The sequence below is a fragment of the Protopterus annectens genome, chromosome 12.part0 (genome assembly GCF_019279795.1).
Source record: "Protopterus annectens isolate FY-2018-M chromosome 12.part0, PAN1.0, whole genome shotgun sequence".
NCBI lineage: Eukaryota > Metazoa > Chordata > Ceratodontiformes > Protopteridae > Protopterus > Protopterus annectens.
In genome coordinates, this window is record NC_056746.1 from 1,151,472,363 (window position 1) to 1,151,494,912 (window position 22,550).

Below are 22,550 nucleotides of genomic sequence, written 5' to 3' on the forward strand. Positions count from 1 at the left end.
TGTGTCTGAGGCAGAGTGCTACATACATTTCATGCACTACATCCTGCAGGTATTCCACAAGTCTATAGCAAAACTTGAAAGTAACACTCTCTCTGCTCCAGAGTTGTACACTGTGATGAAAAGTCTAAAAGATGAGTTGCAGAGAAGGTACTAAAGTTTCATCTGCCTTACAGCACTTTACTCCAGCTGTCGCACAGCAGGTCTGTAGGACCTTCTGTGATTTTTACAGTAAAGCACTTTACCTACAGAAGTGGTTTGACTATGATAATAGTCCCTTTAAAGCTATGCAGGTCCTCAGCCTCCAACATCCTGTAACTTGGCCAGAACTGCGTACAGTTGCAGACCTCTTCAAATTGGATGTGGACATTGAAGCACTTTACTCAGACTACTGTACTTTAACTGCTGCATTGCCAGCCCTGTTACAGATGACAGAGGCATCTGTAAGTGATCGCTGGGTGACTTTTTTTTAGTAAAGCTCCAGACTGCAAGCCACTTTACAGACTGGTGCAGTTTGCCCTTTCAATCCCCCCCAGCAATAGCTTTGTGGAAAGGGTTTTTCACTTATGGGGAATGCGTGGACTGATGTAAGAAATAGAATGCTTGTGTCACTTGTGAAGGCCGAGTTGCAGGTCAAGCTAAACTTCAACATGAGTTGTTCGCAATTTTATTCATTTGTGAGAAATAACCAGCCATTACTTGAGGCTGCTAGATCAAATACCAAATATAGCTTCAAGTATAAGCAATGATTTCTAGCAAAACTGAAGATACTTTAAACAGTTGCTTTTCTTTTACTATTGTGTGTGGTGAACCCTTAATGTACTGCTTTGAATGAACTGGTGTTTTTAATATCTAATTGTATTTCCATTTTAGTACTACCTGTGATATGAGGCTTGGGCTTAGTTTTCCCATGCTTGTGTGTGATGTACTGTTGTATGTAGTGAACCTTTTGAAGTATTGCTAAATAAAGTTTTTTTTATTTACTTTTGACTCATTGCACATTTTTCTACTTATTGGTAACTGTATGTGATATTAAAGACTTATGCTGAAGGGTGCTAGAGTAAAGGGGTGTGGCTATTAAAAGGAATGGGTGTGGCTTGATTGTGCATGGGGCGGGGCTTGTTTGTCAGGAAATGGCACAGTAGAAAGGTGGCAACACTAGGTGGAGTTGATGTGGTCATCATAGTTGAGACGACTATCAATTGTTACACCTAGTAGGCGGGTTGTAGTATCTGGGGTTATGCTGATAGCATTGTTAGAGGTTCGAGAGAAGAATGGATTAGGTGATTTATGAGTTGGAGTAAAAAGCAGTAGTTTTGTTTTTTTGGGATTTAGGAGGAGTCAGTGTTGCATAAACCAGTTTTCAACATTATGAAATGTAAAATAAAATAAATAAATAAATAAAATGAAAAACAGTTTGGGTGAGGGACTGGAGAGAGGCTATATTCTTGGCTGTACAGATTAAGGTGGAGTCATCTGCATATTGAATGCAGGTGGCTTGAGGTATGTTCATGTTTAGATTATTAATAAATAAGGAAAAAAGAAGGGGACCTAAGATAGAGCCTTGGGGTACTCCAATATTTACTGGAAGTAATGAAGACAGATTGTTATGCCAACAAATGACTGCTTGCTGTCTATTTTCCAGATAAGACCTAAACCATTGTAATGCTTATGGATTGAGAGAATGGGCCTTTAATTTGTCTAAAAGTAGGTTGTGGTTAACCATATCAAAGGCTTTTGACAGGTCAATAAATAGTGCAGAGGAAAAAGAGTTATTGTTACGATTTTTATTTATAGAGTCGGTGAAGGATAAGAGGGCAGTCGTGCTATGGAATGGTCTGAAGCCATGTTGGCAGTTTGCTAATAGGTTATTTTGTAGTTGTTTGTGAATACATTTTTCCGTTATCTTAGCTAATGGGGAGAGTAAGGCAATAGGTCGAAAGTTAGAAAGCTCAATTGAAGATCCACCTTTATGTAGTGGGATGATGTGGGATACTTTCCATATGGTAGGGATTTTGCTTTCTGAGATAGTTCTGTTAATAAGGATAGAGATGGGATAGTCTATGGCTTTTATGGCAATTTGTAGGTATTCAGATGGGAGACGGTCATTAGAAGGGGTGCAAGGTTTCAGTTTTTGAAGTAGCTTACAGATGAGAGATGTAGGTGCAGGTTGTATTTGAAAGGTAGGAGATGAAGTCTTGGAGGTATTTAGTGGAGAAGCAGTAAAGGGAGGTGAAGAATTTGCTAGGGTTTGAATGGATTCTGTAAAGTAGCTATTAAAGGCATCAGGGATCTGGTTGGAGTTATGGTTGAAACCTGCTGGGGCAGGAGTAGTAGAGTGACCTGGCTGAAGAAGTTTGTTTATCCCTGACCAAAATTTTTGTGGAGTTTGTTGACTGGTTTGTTGGAGGTGAAGGTAGAAGTCTTTTTTGTCTCTAAGAATATCCTTCTTGGTGGCATTTTTTAACTATTTAAAGTGGAGGTGATCTGATGGACATTTGGTAGCTCTCCATTTAGTCCAGATTTTTTTTCTGAGGAGTATCTTTTGCCTAGTTTTTGTGAGCCATGGGGCAGATTTGGTTCTTATTCTAGTAGAGTGATAAGGTGCATGTTAATCTAGGATTTGAAGAAAGTTAGTGTTAAAGTAGGTCACAGCATCATCAAGTTCAAGATGGGTCAATGGTGACCAGTCACATGCTTGCAGTTCGCTTATGAAGCTGTCTGGATTAAAGAATTTTAATGGTGTCTGATGAAGTTAACATTTGTTTAACGAAAGCACTCACATTTTGTTTGTTTTTCTTGTGGATTTTTATCATTAAATACACCTTTGGTTTATCATCACCTCAGTGATTTGTGCCTGTGAAACTCTGCTTGCCATCATTTTTATTTAGTTTGTTTTGCTGCTTTTTTTTAATGGAAGTAAATCTGCCCTGCCCAGATAGCCTTGCAATCCCTGTTCTCTAGCCTGTCATATAGAGATTTTTATAAAAAAATATTTAATGTTTTCCGATTTTAGTAACACCACCTAACAATAAATTGCTCACCTTTGGAGTACCCTTTCCTAGTTTTGCTTCTTTAGTCTTTGAGGAAATGAATGCTAGGATTTTGGTGCATGTTTGAAGTAAGTTGTCTTTGTGGCCACTCTTCTAAAATTGTATTCTGTCTAATTGGTCATTTAGTTCTTTTTGTTGGTTAAGGACTCTGTCACTGTCGCTCAGTTTCATACCTGTCTTTTGGTATGTCTGCAAACTTCTTTTGTCTGTATCCTGTATCTCCTTTCCTTTTATTTTTGCATGATTAATACTCTTAAGGGTATTCCCATTTTCCACACTGCCTTTTTTTAAACAAAGGATTAAAATACTCCAGTATTTCCTAATTAAATCATTCCTGAAATCATGTCCCCTTTAAAATGAGGTAAAATATCCAATGTTTCGTTCCTCAGGAAAAACTTCTGTGAAAAATCTTAGGTGCTAATATAATATTGAGTGGTACAATATTGCAAAGGGGCAAGGTATTGAATTATTTGACCATATTAGCATGCTGCTATATAATGTGTATTCTGTCTGTTCTGAACTAGTTTCTGTGAATAGAGAATGTATGTTGAAGAAATATTTAGTAATTCTGTTACATCTGGCATTGCAGATATTTTTACAGAAACAGACACTATCTTTTTATGCTGAGTGTTGCCTTGGTTCTGTACTGACATGTCGTTTTTGTTAAATTCCACACTCTTCCTTCACATATAATTCCTTGATGGAATGCAGTCTTTTCATTTATCAGTTTTCTGTTCTAGGGGAAGCATGTATGTTAACAAAGGTTAACTGTGCACATTGCCAGTACCCCCTTGGCATCACAAACCTAGCCTCCTTATTTATCTTTTCTTTCTTAACTCTAATAAAGGTGCATTTATTATTTATTACACCTGTACTACTAATGTGGAACAGAAGTCCTCTTTATAGGTTCATAGGTAGGTACTAGGCTATTGGCCCTAGGGCCTATATAAGCCTAGCCAAACGGTACCCTGGCTTTTGCCACCCAAGAAAATTATTTTCCTGTGCCCCTGTCAAGCAGAGCCACAGAAGTGATCCCCGGGGTGAATTTCCCATCTCCCATCCAATCATCAAAATTTTTCTTGAAGAGTGCTAATGAGGAGCTTTGTTTGATATAGATAGGTAGTTTGTTCCAGAGTATGGGAAGTCTCTGAGACAGGAATCTATCCCTCCAGCATGTTGTGTTTATTGTGTTGCCAAGGTCTAAGTCCCTAGACCATGTAGCTCGGAGGGATTGGGATTTCTTTACGTGGAGCATGTCCAACAGCTCTGGGTTTGACATGGCTTTGCATGTTCGGCAGAGATCGCCTCTGAGTAGGCGATATGCGACAGAGTAAAGCTGGAGTTTTTTGAGACGGTCTGCGTAGGGCATCTGTTTGAGGCCGGTAATCCTCTTTGTGAGATATTTCTGTGGCCTTTCCAGTTGTTGTAGATGTCTTGTGAGGTACACACCAAAAGGGGCATTGTACTCTATAATGGGTCTAATGAGTGATGAGTAGAGGGGAACAATGGCCTGTTTTTTTCTGGATGAGAAACCTTTTGTAATGAGGTGACAAGGGAGTATGTTACTGACGGTCTTACTGTTGTACTAATGCCCATATCCACTACCTGTTCTCTTGCAATCTTTTCCTGGTTGTTTTTTAATAATACTTTGCAATGTTTGACCATTAGCCATTTGCTGCTTGTGCTATTTTTAGTTGCTCCAGTGATAAACCAAGTAATCTTGAGTTATATACATAGACTTATTCTGCCAATGTAAGGGTCATTAGAATGTGATTAAAGTTGTCACACCAGGAGCTGTTTGAAAGAACAGACAGTTTGGCATGGATTGACAAAAAGCAGGGGGAAGCCTATTTGTTTCACTGCTTCAGGAGTCATCTGTTTGACAATTATATTGAGAGCTGTACTTGTTTTGGCCATTGTGGATGTCCCCACTCAGGGAATGAGTCGTAGGTGGGGCCCACGTTGAGCACATGAAATAAAAATATCAAGTTTGTGAAAGGTGCACTTGTAAGGAGAGGGTCAAAAAAGTTTTTTTTCATGGATGGCAGGTCCCTCCACTCCGACCATGTCTCTTGCTGAACTCTGTAGCCGTAATTGGAGAGAAGGGAGATAACTTGGATTTTTGTGAAACTTATTTTTTATATATTATAAAGTTAATTAAAAGTTGCAAAACTGCCAGTTTCAAAATATAGTGCTTAATACTGAGTGATTTTGATATTTGTAGTTTGAAATACTTCATATTTAAAGACAGTGGAGATCCTGTTCACCTAGCCCCCTAGTCAGCATGTTAAGGTGGGCAAGCCTGGGATTTTTGAAGAACAGAGCCAGTCCAGCGGTCTGTTTGGCTCTTGGAGACCACTAACAGCCAAGCCAAAGCAGTCAGTTGGAACGGAAGCAGAGTTTAAAATAATTTGCTCTGAACTTTCATAAATAGTTATTTAATTAAAAAAAACTTTAGTTACAGCCCAATAGACATTGACATTGCCACATTCACTGAAATGAATGAATGCTGACAGTATGTTGATCACACTTCCTAACACCTTACACCCAGCCACCCGCTTCGTCATGCCTAAGCTAAAGGTCTGCTGACAATGAAAAATAGGAAGCAAAAACAATAAGCACAGCATGGAAGGTACAGCACTTTGTATGCAGGGACAGGAATGTTGCCCTGGCTAGTAGAAAGAAAGTCATTTTTTACCTTGTGGTCTAATGATGATTTAGCACACAGTAGCTTCACTACACTGTCTAGGAAACGGTCAAACAGCCCCAAGGTAAAAACAAGACACACTGCTTATATGTAACTGCAAACGCCTTGTGAAATGCTGATTTTGTTAGTTTTGTGTAAGAAACAATGTTTCTGTTCCCTTAGGGCAACCCATAATAATATAAAAAAAACCCAGTATTCTTAATATCCTTAATATCTGCATACAATATAAATACACTGTCCCAGTGGACTGGGTCTTTTCTGAGAAGGTACGTCACAAAATATAATACTGGCAAACTCTGCTCTTTGATAGATATTGCCCTCCAGCAGACCTTATCAACTACAACTGTCCTTTCCTTTCATGCATTTATGCTGTCAAAATGTTAGCCTCTTTCTGTGCACTAATTTCTCTCTGAGAAAAGAATGAAAAATGTAAGAACTGTAGTAACATTTGATTTTTCCAGCTTGTGATATGCAAACAAATACACTGCCCCCAGCAAGTCTTGACATGTTTTTGGCTAGCAGTGATTATATGATGACCTTGTACTAACATGTACAAGATGCTTCCACACCCCTTCCCCCAAAAAAGGCAGCCCAGTTGTATGCACGTGATGCTTGATGGTGAGGAAAGTGAAAGAAAAAGGAAATGAATACTACAGTTGTGTAGTAATTTCAACATGTTGATTTTGAGTACATATACTCACACTAGACATAAGCTAAGCACTTCTCAGAGATTCACAGCTTTGAACTAAAATCAGGGACAATTGAGAGACCTGGGGCCTTACCTCAGTAGAAACAAAGAAACCAAAGAATTCTTCCCACGTTGTCAGCATTGGTAGTGTTTTCCAAGCTCTCAACTCTTTCTCAGACTGAAACATGCTCCTTTCCTTCTGTGGAAGCGTGCAAGCAGTCTGGGATAAAGGGAATAATGCACCCTCATCCTAAAAATGAGCTGCAACACTTTTTAAAAAAAATGTCCATCTGCACTGTTCTGCAATACTTCTCTCATGAAAAATGTTTAAACTTTCTCCCTTTTCACCTCTGTGACATGTGGCATCACCCTCTGTAGTATTCCAGCCAATGCAATGCTTAGATATACAGACTGAACCTAATAGAACACATTCTCAGCCTACAGGTCTTGTCTGAAGGAACAGTTCAACAGTCAGCAGTTAATGGAAAAAAACAAACTTGCAATTGTGGCCCACCTCTTCCTTGGCTGTTTAACCTCCTAGTTTGCGAGCCAGAGCCGAGCTTATAGTCAGGCTCGAACTGAAATCAAGCCACCTTTGACTTGCCTACCTCTGTTCACTGGTATATTTCGTTATGCATGGATGTTCTTCGTGTTTCACTGTTGCAGTCATTACATTTGGGTTATTTGCTTGCAGGTTGAACCTCAGTTGGCCTGATTAACAAGGTCTTGGGTCCTGCGTCGGTTGCTGTCCCTTTTTCCATGACGTCAGGTCGTCAGGGGTATAAAATATGCAGCCGACACCATTACCCCAGTCTTTTTTGCCGTGCGGTGCCCAAAGCAGAAGCAGTTTGCAAGTTCCGGTCGGCCGACTCCTGAAATTTTCGTTTTCGAGTTTCAGAACCGAAGTCTTCAACTAAAGCAAAGTACCCCGTTGGGGAAACTTTTTCTTGCTCCTTACTGATGTCAGTAAAAGTTAATAGTTGCATTACTTGTGGAAAACAAATACCTCATAAAGATTTTAATTCGTACTGTATTCCTTCCTAGGCCCTGACCACGACGTACCTTGCTGTTGGTTTTGTGCATTATTTAATCAGCGCACTATCCATCGTCTGTATATATTTGCCTCTAAATATTTTGGTTCTCGGTTTAATTATCCAGAAATGTCGTAGGTTAGCCATCCAACTACCGGGATTCCGAAAAACACAAAGATAAAGACAGAGACAGGCCGCCTAGGTCCAAAACTGCCGACGACGCTTCTAAGCCAGTCACCAGTTCGCCGGTACTCAGTGAGGCACTTTCGCAGCCCCTGATACCCGCTACTCCTGATTCGCAGGCCTCTACTGAGACCCATTCGGAGTCCAGTATGCCGCAAGATGCTTCAACTATGGAACCTGCGGATGTCTCTACCTTGGATGGGTCCAGAGCCGCTGTGCAGGCACCGGCTTCTGAGGGTGTATTCAGGCCTACGGACTTGCATATTAAATCGACGCCTCCTTCATTACTTAGGCCTAAATCTTGATCCAACGCCCAGGGCACATGCTCAGGCCTCTATGCCTAAAAAACAAATTATAAGAATGGCTGAAGATCTAATAACTCTAATCAGTGGTAGCCACCCCCCCCCCTTCTAAGAGGCCTAGGACTGAGGTTGATTATGAATCTTCTGATCAGGATTCTGTTTTTTCTGACTTCTGATGATGTGGATTTGTCCTTACCTACTTATGATGATTTTGATGCAGAGGAGACTATTCCCTCTGCTTCCCCTCCTGAGGATTTTTCTTTTTGGGAAACCTTACGTACTCTAAGGGAGCATTTCCACTAGGAAAGCCAGTATTTTTCTGATTCAAAAAAAGAGGCTTAGGGCTTTCCTTCTCCTACCTCAGCATAGGCCTTTAGCTATTCCTCCTGTACTAGATATTATTGGTGATGCTTTCTCAGAATCTAGTTTGGCCCCTGATTCCCTGCCTCCTGCTCCCAGAAAACCTGACAGATATACTACAGGGTTCCTGAGTCCCACAAGTTCCTTTTCAAAAATCCTATTTCAGATCCAGAGACTGTTTCACTGGGGCCCAAGGGCATTAAGGCTTCTACTGCTAAAAATCCTACCCCTTCTGATAGAGACTCCAGGGTGCTGGATAGATGGGGGGTAAGAAGGTTTACACTTCTGCACCCTTGACCATTAGGGCTTTAAACTTCCAGTTTCATATGTTAAAATATCAGTAACATGTTATTGGACTGCTTAAACAGAAAATTATGTTGATTCCTGACTGTGTGGAAAATAAAGAATTACAGAATTTAATGCATTCTGCCGAACAAGTTGGAAAGCATGCTTTGCAGTGTGGTTTTGATTCATTAGAGGCCTCTTGCAGGGCTGCTGTTACTGGGTCTGTGCTCAGAAGGCATGCTTGGCTTAAGGAGCAATCTTTTGCCTGATTGTGTTAAAGCTAAATTGTTGGATGCTCCTTTAAATCAGGACCACTTGTTTGGCAACAAGATTGAAGAAGTTCTTAAAATGATGGAAGATAAAGCTAAATCTAGGCATACTGTTAAAGATTTTTTTACAAATTCAGCCTCCTAGATTTAGTAGGCACTGGCCCTCTAAGAATTGGTCCTTTCCAGCCCCTTCCAGGTCTTCTCAAGCCAAACCCAGACACAGCAAAAACCCCAAGTTTCAGTCCCAGGGGACTCTCAGAAATAAGCAGTGGGGGCCTCCACTTCCAAGTCTGGGAATAATAAGACTCCCCCTATGGTAAACTGTATCAATGACTTCCTTTTAAAATTTCCAAGCACTTATCAACTGACTAAACCTTTGGGGGGGGAGATTGCTCTTCATGCAACGAATTGGGAACTCATTACCCAGGACAAATGGGTTTTATATATAGTGTCCCAGGGATACAGATTTTACTTCCACATGTTGCCAACACCACGTGGGTGGACGGACCTACCCCCAAATCAGTGGGCAGAGGCCCAAAAACAAGTACTTTCTCTCTTAAGCATGGGGGCTATTCAACTGGTACCAGAAGAGGAAAAGGGAAAAGATTTCTACTCGAGATTTTCCTGGTACCCAAAAAAGACAATTCATGGCGTCCTATCCTGGACCAGTCTACTCTAAACACCTTTTTGGAGATTCCAAAATTCAAGATGCTGACTCTTCACCAGTTACTTCCTGTGCTAGGCAAAGATGAAGCATACCTGCACATCCCAATCAGGGAATCTTGCAGAAGATACCTACGCTTCAAAGCAGGCTACATGCACTAGCAGTTCTCTGCACTGCCCTTTGGCTTATCTACTGCGCCCAGGGTATTCACAAAGTGCCTAGCTCCAGTTATTGCATTTTGCAGACAAAGAAATATTCAAATATACCCATACTTGGACGATTGTCTAATTCAGGCAGAAAGCCAGGACGTACTTTTGAATCATCTGGCATTTGTAAAAAGGGTACTAACTTGTCTGTGGTACACCATAAACAAAAAGAAATCACACCTGGTACCCTGTCAACAAATTATATTCTTGGGAGCAAGCTTGAATACAACTTCCCAGATGGCTTACCTCACGCCAGAAAAGTAAATTCATTTGACAACCTACTTCAAACAAGTGGCCACAAAAACCCTGCTATCTGCAAGACAAATACTGCAAGCCTTGGGGTTCATGGCCTCCTGCATTCTTCTAATTCCATATGCAAGACTGCATATGAGGTAACTACATTGGTATCTAAAAAGCCTATGGTGTCAGCATTCTCAAGACGTAGAAACAATGATTCCTACCATGCCTTGCCTACACCTAGAGTTCCTTGGTGGGCAGAGGCCTGCCACCAAAACAAGGGACTACCTTTCACACTACCCCCCTGCCGCCCAAACTCTAACAGATGCATCCTACTGTGCATGGGGGGCTCACATGGCAGGGGCGTGCATTCAGAGCAAATGGAACCCTGAAAAAAATTGGGTACTGCTGTGCTCAAGTCAAATGCACCTGCATATCAATCAAAAAGAAATGTTAGCTGTACAGAATGCTCTTGACAGCCTTCAAGGACCACATTCTTCCAGGTCAACTAATAGTAAAAGACTAACAACACCACTGTTGTGAGGTACATAAGCAGGGGGGGTACATATTCTTACCCCCTCTGCAGACTAGTCATGGCATTGTGGAACACAGACTTGAGCTACCAAGTGCACCTACAAGCTCAGTTCCTGCCAGGAAAATTAAATACACTGGCAGATGGACTAAGCAGAAACCTCATGGACCCACACGAGAGGATTTTCAACATGTTGACAAGCAAATGGGGGAGCCCAGATATAGACCTGTTTGCCTCTTCCCAGAACTACCAATTGGACAAATTGGACTGCCCACAACCAAGCCTGGAAAGTGTATGCTCTGTCCTTCAGCTGGAAAAACCTATTAGTCTATGCCTTTCCCCCTCTGCCTCTGCTCTCTAAAGTACTACTAAAAATCAAACAGGACAAACCAAGGATGAGTTTGATTGCTCCAGACTGGCCGCACAGTGTTTCATGGTCATCTCCATGGCACCTGCCTCAGACTCCTTCACTGCTGTGTCAGAAGGAGAACCAGATTCTGCACCCTCAGCTTCCAGCACTGAACCTTGCAGCCTGGCTAATTACTTAATCTCTCCTTTACCATCCCTCAGCAAACCTGTGATGGATATCATCTTAGAGGCAAGAAGGCCTAGTACTTGAAAATCTTATGCTGAAAAATGGAAAATATTCTGTGCCTGGAACCAATCTCAAGGGATGAGCACAGCAGTACCCAATTTATTTCAGATTTTACAATACTTAACTGAAATGCTTCACAAGGGCCTGCCTTTTTCCTCCATTAAAATCCACACCTCAGCCATTTCAGATCATTATAACACAGAACCTCCCCTCTTCTCTCATCCACTGCTCAAGCAGTTCGTCAGAGGGGCCAAAAATTTAAGACCACCCAGGAGAGCTCCAACCTCAGCCTGGGACCTTAACTTTGTCTTGGAGAAACTTACTCTACCTCCTTTTGAGCCAGCTGCTACTGCAGACTTAAAATTTCTTTCTTGGAAAACCGCTTTGCTTTTAGCAATCACTTCAGCTGCAAAGGTATCTAAATTACAGGCCCTTATGGTAGTGGATCCTTTCATCATCTTTCATGCGGACAGGGTGTCCCTCAGAACCAATCCATCCTTCATGCCCAAGGTGGTATCCAGTGTGGCTCTTAATCAGTCCATTCATTTGCCAACCTTCTTTCCCAATCCACAGAATAAAGGGGAATGGATACTGCATTCCTTAGATGTGCATAGACAACTTGGATTCTACTTCGACAGGACTAAACCTCAAAGGAAATCTGAATAACCGCTGGTAGCATTTGCTGCAGGGGCAGAGGGGAAGGCTATTTCAAAGCAAATCATTTCTAAATGGTTAAGCCATTGCATTCATTTCTGCTATAAGCACCATGGAAAACCTATCCCCCAGGGGATCAGACCTCGCTGCACCAGGACTGCACCTACCTCTACAGCGTTTCTCAGAGGCATCCCTACCAGGGACATCCTAGAAGCTGCTACCTGGAGTTCTGTACATACTTTCACCAAGCATTATCATTTGCCAATTTTCTCTAAATCCAGAGCTGGCTTTGCCACTGCAGTCTTGCAGGGCCTTATAGCTGGCCCTAATGCTATCTAAACTCCTCCTCCCAACCATAGCTTTGGGAATCTACCCAAATGTAATGACTGCGACAGTGAAATACGAAGAACATAGTACAGTTGTGTACACTTACCGTAAATGTAGATGTTCGAGTGTATTCACTGTTGCAATCCTGTTTACCCTTCCTCCAGCCACCTAACTTCTTTTGGCTATACCTCTACTTTCCTTTACTATGCCTAAAAGCCTTTTTGGTACATTTGCTTTTTCGTTGGAGGTATATCTTTGTGCTTTTATGTTTAATTGCTCCCCATTAGGGGGGCACCTGACATCTGGGGCAAGAAAAACTGATGTAATGGCGTTGGCTGCATGTTTTATACCCCTAATAACCTGACATCATGGAAGAAGGGACAGCAACCGATGCAGGACCCAAGACTTTGTTAATCTGGCCGACTAAGGGCAACCTGCAAGCAGATAACCCAAATGTAATGACTGCAACAGTGAATACACTCGAACATCGACATTTATGGTAGGTGTACACAACTGTACTTTGTAGTATGCCATTGATTTTGCTGTTACTATAATAGCAAATGTTTCAGCAAATCTAGTAGTTTAAACATATTTTGCTTCCTTGCTAGTAGCTCCAGATAAAGTGTTTCTACTCTTTGTGAAAATACTCATCTAGGTCAAACTCATCCTCAGCATGAGAGTGTGAGGTTCGTTGTTGCTCTTGGTCACCTTGTGTTTTGTATGTGGGGGTGCTGTATTTTATGCCATGAATCTACTTGTCCTATTGAAATGGAGTGGAGTCTGTAGTATGTGTGCAGTTTTGTAGTTTTCTCCACTTAAACTGAATAGAATGTATTCTTTATATACCAGTTACAGTCGAGTATGCTTTCCTCACATCCATTTTTTTCAGAATGTGCTACAGTTTAGTGCTTGTTTTTATTGATGTTATTGGAACTTTGGCCTTAGCAGGTGAATGTCTGTGAATTAGTCAGTGTATAAATGGTGGTATTGGGACATAGCCTGATGTTTTAAGTCTCTAAACTGTACTTCAGGCTACTTCTGTTTGCTGATGTTATGGGCAGAATGTTTAATTTTTGCAGGTAAGCCATCTACATTTTTTGTTTTTCAGTTTCTGTTTTGTTCCTCATCTCACCTTTGTGTTGCCTTTTCCTACTGATGTGTTTGAATCTTCTGAGAGTGCTTCCTGACATTGTTTGTTTTGCGCCCCTATCTCGAAATTAAACTCACTTGCTCTCTGCTTTTCTTGTTTCATTTTTTTAACGTGTCACAAAATTTATTTTGTCTGTTTAGTTTGATCTTTTCTTTTTTTTATATAATTCCTTGTATCAAGATTAATTTTTTTGAACTTTGCTGCACAATACTGTTTCAGCTTGCTGTTCATTATGTATGTTTTCTTCTGATTGTTTACTGTGCTTTTATGCCTTATACAGTGCCATTTTATGTTTGTTGCTGATTATGCGTTTTCATTTTCTTTGTTTTCCTTATGCATTTCATACATACGTACAAGCTCACGTGTGTGTATTTATTCCAGCTTCAGATTTAGTTAGTGATGTTATATTGAATGCACACTTTCATTTATGGTAATGTTATGTGTACAGTATATTGTATCTTCCTCAAATGTTGATGCGTATGTACATTGGATTGTTAGTCACTTCAAGTTATATGCAAGATTGTCTGGGATGGCTTCTGGCCCAGGTTGTCCCTGATAAGGTTCAGGTTAATAAATGTGAAAATAAATATTCTGGTTACTTGGTTTATCAGCTGTATCTGTATTTGTTCATTTAATGTATTAAGGATTTTTTTATACAGAATTTTTTTTTTGTTGCAGTGCACTGTGCCAGGTCTTTTCTGAGAAGGAACTAGTATCTGCATTTGCATGTGTACTCAGACTCCCTGCCACTTCATGGTGGTATCAATGCCACTTCATGGTGGTATCAAGTTCTTCCCAAAGGCATTATTCATATGTGAATTTTGTGAATCTTAAGTTGCAAGATTCCTTAAAAACCGTGCTCTGCAAACACCAAGTGAGGAAAGTAGGGTAAATGCAAGGGACTATATAAATAGGCCATGAAGTCTGGTGGTAGAGTTGCAATATAAGATGCACACTGGAAGATACTTTAAAACAATTGAAATCATTAAGTACCAATGACAAAAGCGACTCCTTCATATTGCATGCTGCTTGGTTAAAGTCACAGTTATCAGGATTTAAAATGGGAGTAATATGTACAGGCTGACATGTTCTGTTTGTTGTGCTACTGGAATGCAGATGGCCTTCCTTGACATGCTGTTCTCATCGCAAGAGGCTGAAGCCACTTTGAGTAATCAACAGGCTTGACCTTTTGAAAACAGCTACAGTGTTTAAAATGACTAACAAGTCAAAGGGGAAATGTTAGTGTACTAGTTGTATGAATGAGCAACCTGCAGAAAACAAATACAGATTTAAAGTGACAGGTGTACGAAATTAAAAAAAAAAGTGAGAGTAGCAATTTCTGGCTATTTAGCGTCACGAGGATAGAGGGACATATTCAAAAGTAAGATATATAATTTGCTGACTGTAGGCAACTGAAAAAACACATTTATGATTTATGACAGGTATTCTCCACCACAAAGCTATAAATCAGGGTTTGAAGTCAAATTATCTATGGTATGATCCCATTTATTCTCATTAGGGGTAATATATTTCTCAACCATGGTATGGGTAAGGCCAGTCTGTAACCGAATTGGATAGATTATTTCACGAATAGGAGGGGAAATTGTCCAGGCTTAAAATGGCCCACAAGAGCAGCTAGCTTAGTTTTACCCAAGAATTTGATTAGAAAAGAGAGTAAAAACAGCAGTGTGCAGCTATATTGCCTTGAGAAACATGTATATACTTAACATGATTGATTTTTTGGGTGCTGGGGAAAAGTAGTGCATTGTTTTAATGAATATGAAAGATAAGGTTCAGTTGGGTCAATGAATGCACAACAACATAAAGTGACACAGAAGTAATAGACTATGAAGAACTAATTTGTAATATAAATACTTAGAATATATGCATGTAGAATAGATTAACATTACCATGTTGCAGTTTGACTAGTTAAAACAGTAGTGGATGGGTGGACAGGGAAAAAACATAAGAAGTGATGCTGACCTATATTTACACTTTCAATGCACAGATAATAATGTTACAAGAAGGACACCGGAGTCATAACATTTTGTAAAGAAAAGTGGGAAAGAGATGTTCTTTTTTGGAATGGAAAGGGGGCACAAGAAATGGTTATCAGAAAAAAGATTGTTTAGCAAATGAAGGCTAGGCAGAGAAAGCTAAAGAGTTGAGTTTGTAGGGTGCGAGAATTATACTGCGTGACATACACATTTCACCAAAAGCATTTAGACACTGAACAAAATTTTGGGAAATGTTTTAGCCTTTCATGAAAGATGTATCGAAGTGGCTGGAGACTGGCACATTATAGTAAATAAGTAAGATTTAGCTGGATGACCAGGATATCGTAGAATACCATCTGAGAGCAGTTACTTAGAGAAATATATGCATGTATTTAAGTTTATCTATATAATAAAAGTACGATGGAATGAAGTGGAGTGTGTACGTCTTCAGTGAAGTATGATTCCTGTGCAAGATTAGGTGGATGTTACTTATCAAAGCATTGTATCATGGTTTGAACCATGGTAACACATCCAGTGATGTCAGACCATGTACCTATGCAAGTTATGTTTTGCAAGCAAGTAAATGTTTATTGTGACAGACATTTACATTTTCCAGTGTTTCTTCTGAAAAGGAAGCTTTTTTAATGATCCGGTACATTAATCCTTAAGTGAAATGTTATTAGGGTTGAATGTAAGCAGTAAAGAGCTTCCAAAGGATTGGGAGAATTGTAAATTGAAGAATAGAAATGTGGTTACAATAAAAGTAAATAAGATATGGAATTATAGTCTCATTAAGTGTTTAGAGGGCTTAAAAAGTAAGGAATTTGTAGAACAAAGAAGAGTAAGTGGAATACAGCAAGTTGAACAGAAGCTAGAATGTCAATATGTAATAATGATGAGAATGAAAATAGAGCAGTAGTTTTAAATCCACTCGTTTTTATAGTAATCTAAAATGAGCAAATTGTTGGCTCAACTCTTGAGGCAATAAAAAGTTAAAAGTAAAGGTTAACTAAAATTGGGAATTATGAGAACAGCAGTGTAGTAGGGGACTCATGAAAATGATGACTGTAATGGTAAATTATTATAGTACACCACATGGATGAGAAGTAGAGGTCTGCGAGTAACACACAGGAAGTGGTAAGATTTTGAGATAATTACAACTTTCTCAGCTAATAGTAATAGAAAGGGAGTTAACATCTGTTGTAATTAAAGAAGCACTAAGAAATGAGAAAGTAGGAATCCCCCTGGATGTGGTAGATTCCAAGAGAAGAGTGGAAAAGAAGGAACAGGAAATAAAAGCTTGCTAGTACTTTTTAACAATGCATTTCTGGGTGGGATGTGCACTTGACTTGGAAGGAAGCAGCAGTTGTAGTTTTACCAAAGGAGGGAACAAGCCTCTTGATCCAGAGTCAGTACAACCCTATTTAGATTCCAAATCATGACTACAGAGTGCTTGACAAGTATAGTGAAGAGGAGGAGGGAGAACTAGCAGTGCCATTTACAAGAATATCATAGTGCGACACAAATGAGGTTGGTATACTAAATTCAGTGTAATAAGTGAATCAAAATGAATGATGCATAGGCAAAGGTGATTCACCAGAATTGAGCTGAGAATAAATATTTGGTCACAAGTACTAGAGTTAGAACAAAATAAGTTACTTACAAATGGGTGTACAAAGTCAACTAAGAGATTAGAGGCATGTATTTTGTTCATGTGATAAACTGGAGAGAGGGAGGAACTACATGATTTAATTCTGAAGATAACCGGGTTTGAATGGCAACTGCACAAAATAAGTTTCCATTTGAATTTGGTAGATGAACTGTAGGTGAGAGTGCATGCTAAGACATTCATAGTGTTTTTATTAGTAGCCAAGAAGAGGATAAGTAGGAAGAGGGAGTCTAATTCAGGAATCTAGCATAGAAGAAGCGGTAAAGATAATGGATGAGGTACATAGAACGGAGAGGGAGGGAATAAAGGAGAGATTAAGTAGGCTGCAAAAGGCAAAGTGGATGGCATGGGAGCCCATTCAGAGACTGGGTTAAATTGAAGAAATAAAACACAAAGCAGGAGTAGAGTTATGGAAGAAAAGGAGGGATAAGTGTAGCCTTGAGCAGGCATGGACTAAATTGATGATTGAAGTATGGTGGTGGAGAATGAGTGATACAAATGTTAAAGGTAATCATATAATGGGAAATTGTTGTAATTCCTGGGATTGGGCTGTGCCCAATTGAATAACATAGTAATTGACACAGAAAGGTATGTTGGGATGTTTTTAAAATTAAAGCAAATTGGCCACTGGGGAAAGAGATGCACTGTGCATGAGAACTGCCCTAGAAATGTAAAATAAGAAATGTATTAATAAAACAGTGTTTAGTAAAGAAGACAATGTCAAAAAGATTGCCAAGAATAATAGAACTGGATTAGTGTAGGGCTATAGGAGGGAGGCAGACATTTGTCACATTAACGGAACCCTTGTGAATCGAAAGGATGTACTGGGCAATAATAGTATATTAATGTTAATAGGTTTGGATACCAAAAAAATGACAGAGTGAGTTAAGAATTTTTTTGAGGCATTTGGGTTTCCTTTAGCATGGACAGCTTTTATATATATATTATTTAAAGAGGAGCTCGAGTTAGATTGAGGAGTGCTCGTGAGCTATCTAAAGTCTTCAGTCTTAGAGGAATTAGGCAGAGGTGTCTGTTTTCACCATTACTTATTGCTTTGCATTTAGAGCCATTAGCCAGAGACATAATCATGTATAACTGGATATGAATGGAGAAATATGAGAAAATAGCCCTTTATGCAGAGAACATGTGTATGTTACCAATCTAGAACATATTGTCTAGCACTTAGTATAGAACATCCCCTTTCTGTGGAGTCATGACAAGATAACTCAAGAGTTTGGTTGAAACTGGATGTTGAGTAAGCAGCTAAAGAAATTACTCAGTATTATAAAGTAAGATTAGGAGTATGGAAATTGAGTATTAACAATAGGATGCATAAAATTAAATTCACTAGAAAAAACGTAGCTTGCCACCCCACTATGTGGTGCACATAGTGCCGTACAGCATTTTCTGCTGCTGCTTTTTCTGATAATACCTTTTCAAAAGTACTGATTTCCCCAAGATTCTGCACCTGGGGCTAAACAAACTTTAACCTCAGTGACATCATCAGCTTGGAGAAAGCATGTGGTGTCTCTCTACACTGTATTGTACACCAACTTGCAAGTAGAGGTATGTATCCATTAAGTCTACAGGTATATTTCACTTTATCCTTCAGTTGATATCACTGCAGGATACACTAAATGTACTTGATAGTTTAATAAATCTTATGAAACTTTTTTAAAGAACTCAAATAAATGAAAGTAATACAAGTGTATCACTGCTTTTGGTCCCACAGGTCCTTTATGTAGGGTAGGCTTATATCTGTCAACCTGGAGACCAGATATGGAAGAATATGAAAAATGAAATTAAGGAGTTTTTATGGATGATGGAGTGATTGTGGTAGGAAAAGCTAAGGATGAAAAGGAATAGGGTGGTTTGGGACTTGTATATGTGGAAGTATACTGTAAGACTGCACAGTTTAGAATGATGCATTTGATTCAGTGCTAGAAATATATGCCCAAGTCAAAGCACGTTATAGGCATAGTACCTGACAAGGCAACAGGATTTCTCATGGGCGGATGGGCAGATTTGGGAAAAAGAATATAAAGAGCATTATGAACAGCCTTGTATACATAACAATATTAAGCAAGTCTTTACTTTAAAAGAAGTTAACCTTTGAAAAAATAGAATAACATCAGTAGGCTATGTTAGGTATTGATATAAGAATATATATAAGATATGAGAATTTGGAAAAGGGAGGATCCAAGACTTTTTGAGCAGATGGTAAAAAGAGATTTGGTAATACAGTGGTGTAAAGATAGACAAATTTTGGGATTATTGAACTCATGATTTAATTTGCATAAACAGGACTGATGCTAGGATTGAAGATATGCTGCAGCTAGATAATTTGTTAAACCACAAATAGATTTTATAATTAAGACCAGAACAGCAATGGCATATCAGAAAACAGTAAACACTAGAACATATAAGGCATTGTTGGATTTGAAAAGACAATACAGTATAATCATTCACTCTGTGCTGTTTTTAATTTTAAAGATACTACTGTGCAGATGAGCAGTAGAGAGAAACTGGTCTTACTTCCAGATGTGTAACTAAATGGATAACATCTAGAATTTTTGTATGGAAATGTTTGCACAAATATTTCTCTAGCCATGCAGGGCTTGAAAAAATGTTCTAGCAGTTGAGCCATATGTTGGAGATCTGATAGTACAGAAAAGAGGTTCCTGGGAGCATATATTTTGGTAATGTTTGAAGTTGATTCAGTACAAAAATGAATTGAACAATGACAAGTCTTAGACATGGAAGAGAATCTAACCTTATTGTAGTGATGTTTTGCTGAATTGGTGTAAAATGTATACTAAAGAGGTGAAAGTGTTTGTAGTGGCTAAAAAGCCTTAACTAGACAATGGAAAAACAAAACGAATCCAGTAGTAAGAGGGGTAAAAAATGATTGTCAAATACATAGCACTGAGAAGGAATGCAGATCAAAGAAATATTAGATATCAGAAACAAAACTCCCTAGTTAAGAAAAAAAGGGCCGTATACTGAGATTTTGGATGCAGACATTTAAGGAGAAGAACAATAATCATACAGAATATTCTATTCATAATGTAGCAGAAAGTATTCTATAAACTAAACTAACGAGAATGAAGAAAGGAGATTCTGCCAGCAAAGTTGATTTCAATTAAGGATACAGACAATAGGCAAGAGGAAGCTGGTATTTATTGGAGAGAACTGGCAAAGGAACCAAGGTATTGGGAACAAATAACTAGAGAGGTAATAGAATGGGAAGACGCCAAAACTTTATTTGGACTGCAGGTTAGAAATTGCCTTCCCTGTCAAGGATAGATGTCAGAGTATAGGCAAAGAGAGAGAGAGAGAGAGAGAGAAATAGGGTGTCCTAAATGAAAGACCAGCACTGGTAGAGTTTTTAGTAGAATGTAGAACAGAAGCTGCAGTTAAAAAGGAATAATTAGTAGAGCATATAAAATATTGCATGATAATTAAGAATTAATCAGAGGAGGTTAGGAAGGATTGGGAAGAGAGATTGGTTATGCAATTCACAAAGAAACAATGGGGGGATATATGTATGTATTCCAAATATGCAACAAAATCTAGAAGATTTAGGATTTTTGCTTGGAAATGTTTTCATAGATATTTGTACACCCCAGGTAGACTCCAAAGAATTTTTCCTCAGGTAGACAGCAAATGTTGGAGGTGTGATGGGGTAGAAGGAGGTAATTGGGAACATATTTCTGGGTGTGTAGTGAGATGGCAGGCTTTCAGGATTCCCTGCAGACTGCTCTGTCAGAGATAGCGGGTGAGCAAATTGGTGTAACTAGAGAAATATTCTGAACTGTGATACAGAATTGGAATTGTCTAGACATAGTAAGGCCTTTCCAAGTCTAATTATGGTGGCTGCCAAAAAAATTACTAGCAAATGAAAATCAAAATATAAACCAGCTGTACTAGAAGTAGTGAATATAGTAACAAGAGATAAAACAACTGGAATTGGGATCTTTAGAAAAGGGTAAGAGCAAATTGCATAGGAAAAAATGGGAATTGTGGGAACAGTACTTACAGGGTAAGAATGAGATTTAAAAGAAGGCAGGATATGAATGAGCTATGTAATGTCTGACTGACAGCGATTGGGTAGATAAGTGATGTATAATGTTTGCAGTTAGAATTGTCATGGTTTGTGATGTAAAATTCTTGCAACTGAGATTGTTAATATGGTTTGTTTTCATTTATATAAATGTATGATTGCCTGTGTCATAAGTGATAATTTAATAAAGATGTTTCTTGTAAAAAAAAAAAGGGGGGGGGCTGTATGGGATTCTGTAATGGAAACTGCGCTTTAAAGAGAATATTGGCATGGAACAAAGTGCATTAATTTATAGTAACACAAGGTATGAAGACACTAATCAAATTAAGATTTGATTGTCTAACATGAGGCTAGTTTATAACTGTATAATTCTGAAACGGTTATCAGCAAACAATGCTGAAATATGGGGATTAATAAATGTGTAGCTGTGGAACCACCAATAAGTGCCTCGCCACTCATAGTGTAAAAATGGGTTTATTGTGGTAAAAAATGAACTAGATGCAGTTAAAAACAACAGATGTAAAAATCAGTTAAGCGCTTTCACCCACAGGAATTGGGCTTCATCAGAACTGAATGCCATATCCAAATACTGGCTTAAATGCCTTCTTTGGCGCCAAAATTCAAAATCATTTAAAGAAGCAGTTCTGCATTTATATTAACAGCACTGTGCTGTTATAACTACTGATCTATAAATAACATAAACTGTACCTATACATTAATATAGTTCTCTAATTATTATAATCCATACAAATATTTAAATACATCAACTTCCCATAATTGTACTATGTACTTCTCTGATGTCGTCTCATAAAAACCTCCATATGACAACCTTAACTTCAAAAAAGTACAACAGTTTAAATTTGCCATATTAGATAGCGTTAATATTGATCCCAGGGGTGGTGATAACAAAAGTCTATTAAGTTATAAGGAAGCGTGGTGGCAAATATTTTTAGATGCCACCACCCCAACTGGACTCAATGAATTTATACCAGTCAAAACCTTTACTATTATCATTTTAATAACAATATGTGAATTAATCCCAGTTATTATCATTAGGGTAATTAAATGACAAAATTATTACATTTCCAGTAACACTAGATATAGTTTAACATAAGTTGTGTAGAATAGAATATTTGATCAGTTAAAGATATCGTAGACATTTTTAAATTAATAATATCATTAATTTTAATATTTAGGGAAATGATAGGTAGTATGTACTTTTTTGACGTTAAGGTTGTCATATGGAGGTTTTTATGAGATGACATCAGAAAAGTACATAGTACAGTTATGGGAAGTTGACGTATTTAAATATTGTATGGATTATATTATCGAGAATTATATTAATGTATAGGTACAGTTTATGTTATTTATAGATCAGCGCTGTTAATATAAATGCAGAGCTGTTTCTTTAAATGATTTTGAATTTTGGCACCAAAGAAGGCATTTAGGCCAGTATTTGGATATGGCGTTCAGTTCTGATGAAGCCCAATTCCATCGGGTGAAAGTGCTTAACTGATTTTTACATTTGTTGTTTTTAACTGCATCTAGTTCGTTTTTCTACCACAATAAACCCGTTTTTAC

The 22,550-nt window shown here is 38.7% G+C and overlaps 1 protein-coding gene across 3 annotated transcripts in view; it reads left to right on the top strand.

The window, feature by feature from the left end:
• The window catches only part of WRAP53 (WD repeat containing antisense to TP53), a gene marked incomplete in the record, with an annotated part of 785,404 nt that overhangs the window by 180,505 nt on the left and 582,349 nt on the right, over positions 1-22,550 (top strand).